The following is a 14,842-nucleotide window of genomic DNA, read 5'->3' on the forward strand; positions in this document are numbered from 1 at the left end:
GCAACAGACACAAACACAATGCATTGACATGGAACATAATGCTCATGTAACCCCACTGAGGTATATTTTAGCACATATAGATGTACAATTGTCATCTATATGGCCCATAGCATGGATGCATGGCACACACATACTCCACAGAGGTAAGTACCATGTATTGATGCTAGGTGGGTAGGGCATTGCTTGTGTATATGTCACAGTAGATATTACACAGACATGTCCTGCATAACTTGCAGATCATGTAGGGGTAGCTGTGGTATGTCACTACTGGACATTACGCCCATACAGATTACCATGTGTCCACTTGAGGAGATGTGTGTTAGGATGGCCATGTACCACACATGTGACATGCACGTGAAGCAACAATCTCGCGATGTGTATGGCTGCGGTTATTACCTGTGTGTGACAATATGTCTGTGATGGAATGCAAGGCACATAGTATCGTATTGTACTTGTACACAAGCCCCACATAGCTGCATAGCCTGAACATACAGTACAAGGGTGTGTGTGGGATGATATGCAACCCACAGGTGGAGATGGGTATGGACGGCAGCCCACAACCACATGTGTGTGCAGTGTTCACGTCCACGACACATGAGCATCTGAGAGGCTAAGCGTCACAGCTGGCTGGTCAGCATGTACATATGTTCAAAGCAACATCCCTGTATGTCCCACCACTGGCCTGTGGACCGATGGACCCAACAACCAAATGTATTGCAGATATGAGATCTTGCACAGCACATCACAGATACCCCTACCGTGGGAACAGGCCTACCAGCAGACATGTGCACGGTCAGGTCTGCATACCTACCTGCCAGTCAAACACGTTGGGTGCTTAAACCACACCAATAGTCGAGGCAATGACACAGAATGGGCGTGCATGCCTCTGTGTATGTATGTCTATTGAATGGCTCCGGCATAGCAAATATAGCCATGTCACCATTGTGAACAACAATATGAATGGGTTGTATGTGTGAGGGGTGCATCCTTGTATGTGTATGGTCAGATCGGCCGATACCATCAATTGGGCCTGCTATGTAGCACCCAGCCATGTCCCCATACATGGATACCTCTGCTGAGGCCAACACCACATTCACCACAGGGAGGATAGGCGATTGTGTAGTGCAGCAACAGACATGTGGGTGGCAGCGGGCAATGTATGTACACATATGTGTTACCCACATCCCAGTTCAGGCAGCCTCGTATTGCATGGGATAGCGTTATGTATTAATACACATACAACGCCAGCACCAATGACCGATCAACATCCCAGCATAGCACCTGCCAGGGCTACCGGTGCTATGCATGGTTAATGTGTGATACCTGCATGCACCACACACCCCTCCAACAAGCGGCGTACAGCATACCTCGCTGGAGGATCAGTGTCCACACCATGGTGATAAACATGTTGAATGTCCATATTCACACAGCTATGACAAAAGCAATGGACAGCCACCCACGCGCAATACCCGTCAGCCCCTGGGTGGGTCACACCCATTGCCAATGTATGTGGCATACCCTGCCATATCATGCAGAGATGACCAGCAAAGGCTGCGCAAAGGCTATCACAGTCCACATGGTGCAATGGACAAAAGGCACTCTCACTATCAACCATACACAGTAGTAATGTGGTGGTGATGCACCTGTCATGTTACAGGTGCTGGCAACGATGCTCTGCACAGTAATGTGTGTGTGCTTACATGCTATGCATGGCCTTTCACCTGCTAATGTGTCATGATTTGTTACACGACGCTCCATGTCTATCACATCACGTAACACCTGCAGGTGAGCTGGGGCAAGTTGTCCCAGCACCCGTGCACAGTGCTGTTATTGGAAGTACATGGCACAACACATGCATGTGCAGGTGTCCGTATGTGTATGTGTACAGTGCCCGCTGCTGGCGTTCACAATGGACTTTACAGGCGATGATGTGCTGACATATACACAGCTGATACCCAGGTGAACAGTAGCACGGCAGGCGTCCACAGCGGGGACATATGCCAACTTGATATGGACATGGGGTGCAGCCAGGTGCATGTCCATGGCAGGCTAACATCTACATGAATTAACGTGCACAGTGTGATGGGGTGGCACACAGATATGATGTGACACCCAGTGCTCCAAATAATTTATTGAAGCCACAACATCGGCTGTGTCACCGCCACGATGCCGCTTCACAGATCACTGTGCAGATGTCGTGCACATGTCATAGCAATGTATTTTCCAACAGTATGCCAACTTTGGCACAGCAGTGTGATTGTGACCTGCCACGCCCATCATTATGTCTTCCAGATAATGCCCGCGTTCCGGCTTCCACCATTTAGCCGACAGGAGGGAGAGGTCATCATACCGCCTCCAGAGTAACTACTTAACGCCCTGTTTAGCCATGTGTGCCACAGCAGGCACAAGAGCGGCAGGAGATGCGGGAGGAGATGTGCAGGAGGGTCAACAGCATGGGCGGAGACAACCGCAGCTACTGTAGCAAATCCGCGGGCACTGCACAGACCTGATCCGGCATGCAAGACTGGCGTGCCGCTGCAATCGCCAGGCAACAACGTGGGACAGGTGGTTGGGCACACCAACACAGCCCCCACTCCCACAGCTACGGAGGAGCTCCCTGGCCAGTCTGGGGACACCCACGGAACAACCACATGGCAGAACCACTTGGGTGATCCATCGGTGGAGGTGGGTGTCTCTGAAAACTTATGAGAGCCTGGAGCCGCATGGTAGAGTCCAGTGTTGCATGTTTGTATGATAGGCGGCGGTGGGTGTGGGTGTCATGTGGTACAACACATGATAGCAATACATGCTGCCAGGTATATGGCCTGATGCAAAACCATTGTATGCTATGTTGTGTTAGCAGACATGTGCATAGCACATGCTGACCACACTACATGCATGATGTGTCATGCTGCACAGTGCTGACCGTGGAGATAGTAATGGCTTCAATGTGTATACCTTTGTGTAATGCCTTTACAGATGCGTCCTGGGCGTGTCATGAGGACAAGGGTTTGTTGCAGGAGTAAGTCTGTTGCCCTAGTCAAGCGCATGTTCTGCTGTATTGATATTTCCCCATGTGTCTAGGCATGACATGCTCACCTGTGTGTGCCCCGTCCACGGTATACAGCTACACCACCGACATACACACCACCCATGTACAGTAGATACACCCCGTTACCGTGAGGTGGTATGACACCACACATTTTTGTGATTGGTGTGTTGCGATGTGCGTTCAGCTATGCATACAATGGTGTGCCAGAGTGTTACACAATGGCTGCATGTGTAGTATGCATTGGTATGCCAGTGCGAAGCTATGGACACAGTACCACAGAGTGAGCTGTGATCTGGCCAGGCACAGAATGTTACCAATGTGACCCATGCCCACCATCCGGGTGCACTGCGTTGGTGACATGTTGCATGCCATGTCTCTCATGCTGCGTGGATGTCTGGCTGCAGCATTGACACACCATGATATGACCTATGCACAACATAAGCAGAGACATGCATCACTGTCAGCATATCCGTAGAGAATGTAAACCACGTCACGCACTAGTATGGGTGTATGTCACATGGGCCTACAGGGGCGTGGCACGCGATGTCTACACCACACACAATTGTCAATGGCAGGTCAGACAGACAAGGCCATGGTTGATACCTACAGGCATGTTGCCACAGCACATCCACAGTGGGTACTCACCATTTGCACCACTGTACACACATAGTGGGTTCATCAATGCTTAAGTGGACCCCTGGACATCTGATGTAGTACACCAGTGACATGAAATTCCTCTCCACAGCTACTACAGGTGCCTCAATGTCCCACCATATATGTGCTGCTGAGCTTGGCTGAACTGACTTACAGACATGGCAATGTAATGGGGTCCAGGTCACGCAGCCATCGCTTTCAGACACATAGCTGTGTCCTGCTACTGTGCAGTGGCACAGAGCCCGCTTTCCCACACACCCATTTACAGCTATGCACAGCTCACAGCAAAGCGTGCCTGCTGGTACTTTCCCACTGTTACACATACATTGTATCTGTACACTGTACACATAACACTGCACTGCACTTGCGACAGCCATTGTGAAGTCGTGGTGCATGCGGTGGACAAGTTTCATCTTCACATGTCCACATGATACACCTTCCTGTTTTGCGGTGTACATTACATAAGTGTACGGCAGCCATGTGTACTCTCAACTTGCCCTTGTGGCCACCGCGGTGTATCACGGCTGATGCATGCAAACCTACCATGAATGTGTGTACTGCGTGCCTACTAAATGACACCTGCCTGTTGTACTGCTCCCCACCAGGGCAAGTGTACATACTGCCACTATGAATGTCTGGTCTGCATTCACTGGTCTGTGTTGTGTGAATGCTGCATACCCACCCTGCATTATCACATGCATGCTGTGTGTGTGTGTGTGTGTGTGTGTGTGTGTGTGTGTGTGTGTGTGTGTGTGTGTGTGTGTGTGTGTGTGTGTGTGTGTGTGTGTGTGTGTGTCTGTGTGTAACCTTGATGGTATGTCTTTGATTGACAGGAATTGCTGTGATGGGTCGTTTCCCTCCTGCGGTCAATCTGATGCTAGTGTCCCCACAGATACTAGTGGTGATGAGCATGTGCATGAGGCACAAAGCAGGAGTCGTCTGAGCAGAGTCTGTGCCACTGGAGAACATCACACATACATCCCGCGCCATCCCTTTACGGTTCAGATGCCGACACATACCCCAACACACGTTGCCCATAGATGACGGTCCAGTCAGCGTCTATTGTCCCGAGCAGGAATGTGTGGTGGCTGCAGAAGGTGTGGGTACACACGATGTTGCCAGTGCCAGGACTGGTGCAGTGCCCATGTGCAGGCATGTGGCGAGTGCTGCTGCCCGTGAGGGAGCACCGCTGAGACATACACCTGCCACGTGCAAGGGTGCAGCAGCTAGTATAACCAGGCATGTTCCAGGGCTGTAATGGCGGGCGCAGGCATTGCGAGCCCGAACAGCAGAAGTTCCAGGAAGGGCAGAGGCTGCAGAGGTCCACGCCCAATCCGTGCCCTAAATGACAGCATCCCAGGCATTGGCGAATGCACAACAGCATCTTGCCGATGTTCTGGATGGGGAGATTGGGCGACATGGCTGGTCTCCTCGACGGCCGAGGCTTGGCCATCGCTTGCGGCGTCATGATCCGTTGCAGGAACGCACCAGGTAGGGGTGAGGCATGCGGGAGCTGCGTGGCGTGTGCCAGCAACACCACCTGCCTGCAGGTCAGCGTGTCACGTGCCACCTCCCATGCCACACAGACAGTGATGGTAGCAGTGGCACTGCAGCTGCCGCTCACCATCCATCACGCAGGACAGAGCAGGCCGCGTGGACGTGGCCCTGGGCGGACCCGTCATGAGCAAACCCGCGTTCCAGCGGACATGAAGTGACATGGAGAAGTGGACAGTCTGTACCTCCACCGGTACGTGCCCGTGCGACCCCAGGCGGCAGCGTGGTCGCCGCCGCGCGGCAGACACCGTGTGAGCCGTAACTTTTCCTGCACTGTACAGTCAGGGGCTGCCAAAGCGCATACCACCCGTGTAGAGCATCACAGATGACTGAACTGTGTACACACACACCACACACAGCAGACACAACTGTAGGGCTCCACCACACCCACATGCAATCTACATAGTCATGCCCACTCATTATGCACTGGCCCTTACACACACACATGATGTCATCCATTGGTACAGCCCATGCCTGTAGCTTTTATATCTACCCTGTGCATATGATTAAGTCTCTGCCGCGTAACTGTGAGGCCACACCATCAATTGCCAGTTAAGCTAATAGCTATGATGCACAGAATTGGACATGCAGATAGTGAGAGGTGTATGTGACCACCTGTGTCCACCGCATAATGCTGGTGCTGTGTATGTTGTGAGGTGTAGCCAACTGTATGGCTGGTGACAGGTGTGTATGTGATGTGGGAATTTGTGCCACGGACATCAGCCCAGCAGACATACCATGCAGGACAGGATTGCAGCATTCATTGACCCCGATATGTGTGGCCACACAGTATGTGTGGTGGTTACATGTGTAGCAGCATAACTGGCGGTGCAGTTAACCACGTGATACTGATGGTGTGCTGAAAGTGGACTTTACTGGGAGCACTGTAATTGGTTCCCCGCGTGTGGTCGTGGGTAGGTACCCTGAAACGTATGTCTGCCAAAATCAAGCATAGCACAGATTACCCACATCGGTGTGGGACCCTACATAGGTACATAAAGGCGCACATGAACGTAACAGGATGATGTAATGCCCTACAACATGTGTGGACCTAACGCATGACTGTGTGTGGCATCTAACACCCCTCAGGATGGGGATGCCATATCCATCAGTCCCCAGTCCTGGTCTAGCAGTGACACACAGAGGTTGACTGGCGCGCCAACTATGCGTCCATTCACGCTCCACCACGTCATTAGCAGTCCTGGACCGAAAGGCAGTCAGAGGCGCTTTTCGCTTCACGCGACTGGCACTCACTCCCCGTGTTGTAGGGGTGTCTGGCCGTTACCCTGTTCCCCAGCACATTCCTCATCTTTGAGGTTGGGGGTGTCTGACAGTAAACTTCTGTGCGCGTGTTTGCATGGGGCCTGGGAGGTGGAGATATTGCCCATGTCACCCAGGTCAGGTGACATGGCCCGTGTATGTCAGGCACAGATCACCACAAACTAGCTGTGCTGTGAAGATCTGGCACAACCCGGTGTCCCCTTGGCCATGCAGCTTGTGACACATGTCCCTGCACCGTCATCCCACGTCTTGTGCTGGAGCGTTTGCGGTCCTTCCGAGAGTGCTGCAGGGGCGTCAGATTTGGCTACAGGCCACATATTGCCATTGTATGCCTTGAGTCATTGCAGTGGTGTGTGAGGCCTTGTACAGAGTACAATGAACACCCCTGATGGTTGCCATTCCATCAGACCAGGAGGCCACAATGGAATGTCTTCACACCACATTGCCATTTATTATTGTGTTGACAGGGGTTGCCGACAGGTGTGGTAGCCATTTCCTAGAACATGTCACAACCATCACTTTAATGGTGCTTCACCCACATGTGACATTAAGACCGAACATGTCCTTCACTGGAGTAAGGGCTGCACCTTCTCTGGCATTTAGTAACCCAGGCCATGGCTCTGGCACCAGTCATCCATGTCTATGGCGCCCTAAAGGTGGATGTTAGGTGTAACATGGGGTGTTATTGGGTATGTTGGCCGGTGGGTAGTCATCTGCATACCTTGTCTGCTACAAATACCCCACTATGATTGCATGCACATTGGAAGGTCGGATGCCATATGGCGGGGGGGCACAGGAGTGAAGCCCTGTGGGCCTCCCACTGGGATCCAGATATGAGTGCTGACACGGCACCTGTGAGGCACCAACCACTGTGTGGTGTGACCTCAGCCTGTCTGAGAAGCATCAGGTGACACTATGTCCCCACATGTATGCTGGCACGAGAGCCTTTCCACCATGGGTCCCATGTGTGAGTGTGCTCTGGGCGGCTCCCACAGGTCATGGTACTGTGTGCAAACCCACGTGTATCCCCATCAATGGCCTTGGTGACCACTCCAGACTGAACGAGCAGGTTCAGGGAGGCGGGATCCAGCCCTATGACTATGTAGTTGTGGGTATGTTCGGTGTTGACCTGTACACCACTATCTCTGTAACTTGCATGACCACCTGCTATGGACTTACTCACACAGCTTTGCAGACTAACCTTGTCAAGCGTATAGAGTGTGGCTGTTGACCAGTCATAGGAGCACTACCCTGGCATGAGTGGGACACAGATGCCATATGGCATCCATTGGGGACATAGCCCGCATAGTAAGGCTAACATGACACAGTGGCATGTGTGGGCCGAGGGGACACCTCAAAGGATGGGTAGCACACAGCCAGGGACACCATCTGGTGCCCGACTGCTGGCGGTGTCAAGCGCCATAGCAGATATGGGGATCACTCCAGGCCATATGACATGTTTGGGGAGGGCACTCTGGATTGGATTGGATATGTTTCCCTGTTGTTGGGGGGGGATGTGTATGCGCATGGAACATGTCCTGTGGTATGCAGACAATGTATGTGGGTGCAGTGACTGTTGTACCATTCTGGACCATTTCCAGGCAAGTCTGTGATAACCCCAACCATGTCACTACCACCACAGTTAGGGAAGGCCCTGTGGTTGTCTCCATGTGCCCTCTGCAGTACCTCCCATGGCCGGACCTGGATGATGGTATGTGGGGGCCGTATGGTGGCAGCCGTTATGAATGGTGATGGTTTCCCTGGTACTGTCATTGCCCTGCCGCCATGTGTGCTCAACTGTTGATGTACAGGTAGTCAGTGGCTTCGTTCACCCACACCATGTAATACCTACCTGTGGTGGACAAGGTCTGATGTCATCATGTTTGCCTGTTGCAGACATGCATGTGGGTGGTCGGGAAGGCATTACGTTGGCGTTTGATCTGGCCTCTGTTCAACATTGGCATGGAGGACTTGGTGCCACACCGGTCGTATGATGTGTGTGGTTTTGCAATGGAGGTCATCACTGGTCCCCATGCTGGTGTTGGTTACGGTGGTGGATGACCAGTGGATCCCACTATACGGTCTTGCCATCACCATTGAGGGGCTATGCGTCCTGTGTGGGGCATATCACTCTGCATGCGTGATGGGCAGAACTGTCAGACATCCCCTAGTATGTATGGTGCATGGCTGTTTAACAGTGGCCGGGATGTGTGAACACCTGCCGGACTGCTGGCGTGTACTGTGTTGTGTGCCATGGGTAATGTTCCCCAGGCTATGTATGGGTGGTTCATGTCTGCAATCACGGTGCTGTTGTGAGCATGCCCACTCACCAGTGTCCTCAGGACATCTGTGAAGGTATCCTGTGTTTGGGAGGGGTTGTCTGTAGCATGCAACAAACTGTGAGGCCAGTCCCTACACATGGTTAATTGCACCTAGATATTCCCGCAGCAACAACAACGTCTGTGGCATGACGAATTTGCTGTTGTGTGGCCGGACACACAGGATGGTCACGCATTCCGCCACCCATGCCCGTCGCACCATGTGTATGCATGTCTGAGTCTGTGCGACTCTAGAGTGTCTGAGCAAGCCCAGTAGGCAGCTGTGTAGATAGACACACAGCTTCCAATTACCAGTGCACACCGTGACACGTGCAGTTATACCCGGTGCATGCCTGTGTATCCTGCTTGACCGCGTCTGTGGCATGGCCAGGGATTTCTGTTGACCGTGGCTGGACACACCTGACGGTCCCACATTCGCCATACATACCCGTCGCTTAACATGTGTATGCATGTCTGCCCTGTGCGAGTCCTAAGTGTCTGAGCATGCCCAGTATGCAGTGATGTACTGATCAGTGAGTTACTTGTTATTCTCGACTGCAGCACTAACGTGTGTTGGTGTCTGGCGGCGACCGCATGGGATGGTAACAGACTGCGTGACTGCGCTTGCACTCTGTCCGAACGCCCGGTCCCGAGCGCGTGCCTCTGCTGCGTGATACTACCCACTCACGTGGGGGTATGTCTCCCTGACAGCGCTCTGCTCAGTAAAGCTTCGGTGGCGTAGCGTTCTGTAAATGCTTCATACTGTAGTGGTGTTCAAAAGTAGTAGATATGAGGCGTGTACAGGTTCGTCCCCCGTCCCTTCCGTGTGTGTGTGTGTGTGTGTGTGTGTGTGTGTGTCTCTGTGTGTGTGTGTTTCCAGCTGCCTCTGCGACTGATTATGCTTTAGGCAGCTCCATAACACATGCAGCTTCGCTGTTGCCAACTCTTCTCTTCTGCGGGGTGGAAAAATCAGCCAGCCTACAAGTATGCCTGTGACAGGCTCTGTTTAGCAAACTGAAGGTGGCCAGTTACCCATAAATGCTTCATACTGATGGTGTGTTCATGTATGTGTAGATGAGTAAATGATTGTTAGGTCCTTCCCGTCCCTTCCGTTAATGTGTGTGTGTCTCTGTGTGTGTGTGTGTTTCCAAGCGGCTGCCTCTGCGACTGATTATGCTTTTAGACTGGCAGCTCCATAACACATGCCTTGGCTATTGCACCAACTATTGTCTTCTTGACTGGCGTCAGCAGCCTACAAGTATGCCTGTGACAGGCGCTCTGTTTAGCAAACTTCATTGGTGGCAGCGTTCTGTAAATACTTCTATACAGTAGTGTGTGTTCATCGCGTAGATAGTCGTGGGTTCGTCCCCCCCGTCCCTTCCGTGTGTGTGTGTCTCTGTGTGTGTGTGTGTTTCCAGCTGCCTCTGCGACTGATTATGCTTTTAGGCGCTCCGCCCAACACATGCCTTAACTATTGCCAACTATTATCTTCTTGGTGGCGTCAGCAGCCTACAAGTATGCTGTGTGACAGCGCTCTGTTTATGGCTGTAAACTCGGTAGCAGCGTTCTGTAAATGCTTCAGCACAGTAGTGTGTTCATGTAGATAGTCGTAGGTTCATCCCCGTCCCTTCACATTGTGTGTGGCATGTCTGTGTGTGTGTGTGTGTTCCAGCTGCCTCTGCGACTGAAGTTATGCTTTTGACGGCTCCGCAGCACATGTACCTTGGCTATTGCCAACTATTGTCTTCTTGGTGACGTCAGCGGCCTACAAGTATGCCTGTGACAGCGCTCTGTTGTATGAAGCTTCGGTGGCCCAGCGTTCTGTAAATGCACTCACCACAGTAGTGTGTTCATATGTAGATGATCGTACAGAGTTCGTCCCCCGTCCACTTCATTAATATTGTGTGTCTCTGTGTGTGTGTGTGTTTCCAGCTGCCTCTGCGACTGATTGCTCACTTTTAGGCGGCTCTACACGCTTACATACATGCCTTAGGCTATTGCCAACTATTGTCTTGCTTGAGTGACGTCAACTTCAACCTACTAAGTATGCCTGTGACAGCGCTCTGTTTACTTCAAACTTTCAAATGGCGCGTTCTGTAAATGCTTCAACCACAGTAGTGTGTATCATGTAGATAATTCGTAGGTTAGTCCCCGTCCCTTCCCTAGGCGTGTGTGTGTGTCTCTGTGTGTGTGTGTGTTTCCAAGCTGCCTCTGCGACTGATTATGCTTTTGAGCGACTCCGCAACACATGCCTTGGCTATTGCCAACTATTTGTCTTGGTGGGCGTCAGCAACCATGTATGTATGCCTCTGACAGCGCTCACGTCAGATTAACTTTCGGTAGCGCGTTGTTATGGTAAATAATGATTTCAATACTGTACTACAGGTTTCGCGTATGAAATAGGCGTAAGAGTTCATCTCCCGTCCCTTCCGTTATTGTGTGTGTGTGTTTCCGTTGCTTTTCGACAATACAACTGAATAAGCAAATTGTTAAAGTGTTCACAATCAACAGTGTGATATTTAAAATCATGTTAAGACTCACATTGTTGATTGTGAACGATTCTGGAACTATAGCATATTTCCTGCACACACTTGTGGAAACAGCTCTTAACGTTTACACATGTTTTAATGAACTGTTCAAATGTTACGAACTTGTATTTATTAATGAAGAATTCTGGTTGACTATTCTTGCTGCAGGTTGCCGGTTTGTTTGTGTTTCATAGTACAATATCCATATGTCGATACGTGTATTTCATAGTATGCTTTCTGTGATGTTGACATGTGTGTGTTTCGTTAGCAATCGTCTCTGCTTTCCTATGCTGTGGCTACATCTCCATTGCTCGCATAGAAGTGACTAATGGAGTAAAGTGGACATTTAAAGCCTGGATACTTCCATGTTATGTAAGTCTCACGGGCCAACGGGTGATAGCATACATGTCTATGAAGTACCTTTGGATACCATATGCACCTGTTGGTTTATGTTGACTGTTCCATCTACCTATGTGTGACATGGTTTGTGGCCATAGGGTGCCAGCAAGTCTTCCCTGTTCATTGGGTGTTTGCCATGGTGTATTGACATCAATCCTATTAATTCAGGCAAGGATGTCTTTCTTTGGTGTCAACGCCATAGTTTGACCATCCTATGTCATTCCCAGCAGACGTGGAGATTGTGCCATTGGTATCTTTACACAGGTGACCCATCTGTTCCACTGTATGGAAGCAGATCCCCATAGATGTGCTGGCACATGAGGTTGTGTGCGGTATCTGCCCAGCGGTCTTTCTTTGAATGGGGAGTGTGTGTACTGTGATCTGTATTCCCTGGGTTATGCCTTGCAACAGCTGTGGATTCCCCAGGTTTGCAGCTATGGGTGCCATCTTGGCGACGCTTGTCCATCCATGGAACTGCCTACTGGACACTAGTATCGGGCTGTCAACATTTCACAGCTGCATTCTCCATTTCCGTGGATGATCGGTATTAGTATTGGCGGAGTAACGATATGCCATGGCCACGTCCGCACACGGGCGGACGATGAATCATCTGCCAATCCACACCGACACTATTTGCATACCCACGATCCCATGTCTGCAACCCTCGACAGTACCCTTGCACACCCTTCATGTGTGCGGAAATGGGATGTGAACGTACGTGTATGGATGCAGCAGCCTGGGGAGTCCTATTCATATGTCCTGCATTTCATGGACGGCTGTCATCACCCTTGAAGACGCTTGTGGTGCATATATCTACCTGTGCCGTAGTCACGGCTGTCACCTCTTCCGGTTCACACTATGTTGCCTACACTCACTTAAGGAGTAATTTTGGGTCCTGCAATGGACACCGATGTGCATATGTAAAGTTTAGAACATGTTGGACTGTGTCCATTCGGCCAGTGGGTTTGACTGCCGCCGTATGTTTCCCATTCCCGGATGTCTGTCCGCCTACCCATATTATGTAGTGCTACGTAACCCGTGTCCTTCCACAATTTACCCATAGGGTGTTACTGTAGTCCTGCAGGTTGGCAACTGCTTTAGATAATCCTCACAGGTACCATTGTGAACTATCCGCCACTGTATTGTCAGTATAACACAGCCGGTACATGTAGAACCTATTTATTCATGACAGTATGTCGTGTGTGTGAACGCCATATTTTAGATAGTATGACCTTCCTAGTTGACGTTGTTGGTGTGCCATTAATATGTGTTCCACAGGTCGCAGGTATAAGCGGGTGATCCCCACATACTTGATAGCACCTTCGCTGCTGTGTACGCTGGGATTCGCATGGCAGGATGGATGTCTACGGGGTGTATCTACTGCTGTTTCCATCTTTATGTCCTGTGTCATGCCCTACTACGGCTGTGTGATTCCACCAGGTTTGCTATTATGGGTGCCATCTTGTCCGTACGTTTGTCCATCCTTGGGAAATGCCTACTGGACACTGATGTAGGGCTGAACACATTTCACACATGCCTTTAGCATTACCCTATGGATGCTTTGCATCCTTACTGGGGACTAAGGCACGTCCTGTACCCGCAGCCCTCCCACGGGGCGGGACAACGGATTATCTGCCAAACAACACCGAGCCCCATTTTGCATACCCAGGATACCATGGCTGCAACCCCCCACGGTATGCATGACACATCCTTCATGTGCGGAACTGGGATATGGACGACATGTATGGGCACGGGAGTCTGGGGACCTCTGTTCTTATGTCCTGCATGGGGCAGGTATCATCAACCTTAAACACGCTGGTGGTGCATATGTCTAGCTGTGCCGTAGTCACGGTTAGTACTCTGATTGGCTGATCCCATGGATAACGGAGCAGTAATTTTTGGAGTCCTACAATGGCGCATTTGTAAAGTGTAGAACGGTTTGACTGTCCCCATCTGGCCAGTGGTATTGACTGCCGCTGTATGTTCCCCAGTGGATGTCTGCTTGACTACCCATCGCTTGACATGGCCTATCTATATCCACGTGCAGTATGCGAAATACAGCAAACCAGGCCCTGCCCATCTTCATAACCATATTATGGAACATATATCGGCAAAACAGACACTGTCAAATCGATAGACTCCACAGTGAAAGGATACTGAGCTCTCTCACCTACTAACATGGGGCACCGTGATATGCACATAGCCGCCCCTTATACACTTCCCTCAGAGTCGGTTTAAAGCGCCATAATCAATAAACCTGCTCATAGTTAGGTGGACACTGCTCCAAGTCTTGATTATAACGCGACATATCGATATCAGTATTGCATGCCTTACTTCATGGAAACAATACGGCAACAATGTGTTAATATATATACAATACTGTTAAATACAATCAGTATCCGGACACATAGTTGATAATTGCTGAGAGTGCACCTTAGAATGTAGTTGATCAGCATGTATAATAGTAGCATTACGATAACAAAGCATGGAATCAATAATATTTAAGCATATATTTGACAATTATGAATGTAAACGCGTGGAGGAGACATCCGTAACCTTCCCTGGTTCCACTGGATCACACGCACATACACTCGCATGTCCGGATTGTGGGGTTACGCACGCGCATGCATATCCGTAGTCCATTTATATATGTTTACAGTGTGTGGTTACGGTTTTATGCTACTTGTGACTATTCCGGTAACATATGTCTGATCCGTTGACGGACGGTGCAGAAAGCACTTACAGCTTTATATATGTAACAGTCTTTGCAGCATGGACGCTTTACGACACGCACATCTATATGTTCTATAGTCAATTCCCGTGACTGCAGTCACGCTTGACTACTGTGACCAGTGCATTAGCTGTTGTGTCATTAATATGCATACCCTGGTACCTATGTACATTTACATATCACGCACACACGACGCCACAGGCATCCATTCTCCTGCTGGGAAGCGCGTACTGCATGTTGAACATTCTAATTCCCCTTCATGGCCCAGGATGCATATGTCGCCACCGCAGGGCTGTTCAGATGACAGCTGCTTATATCCCATAAT

Source organism: Protopterus annectens, chromosome 1.part0 (genome assembly GCF_019279795.1).
Source record: "Protopterus annectens isolate FY-2018-M chromosome 1.part0, PAN1.0, whole genome shotgun sequence".
NCBI lineage: Eukaryota > Metazoa > Chordata > Ceratodontiformes > Protopteridae > Protopterus > Protopterus annectens.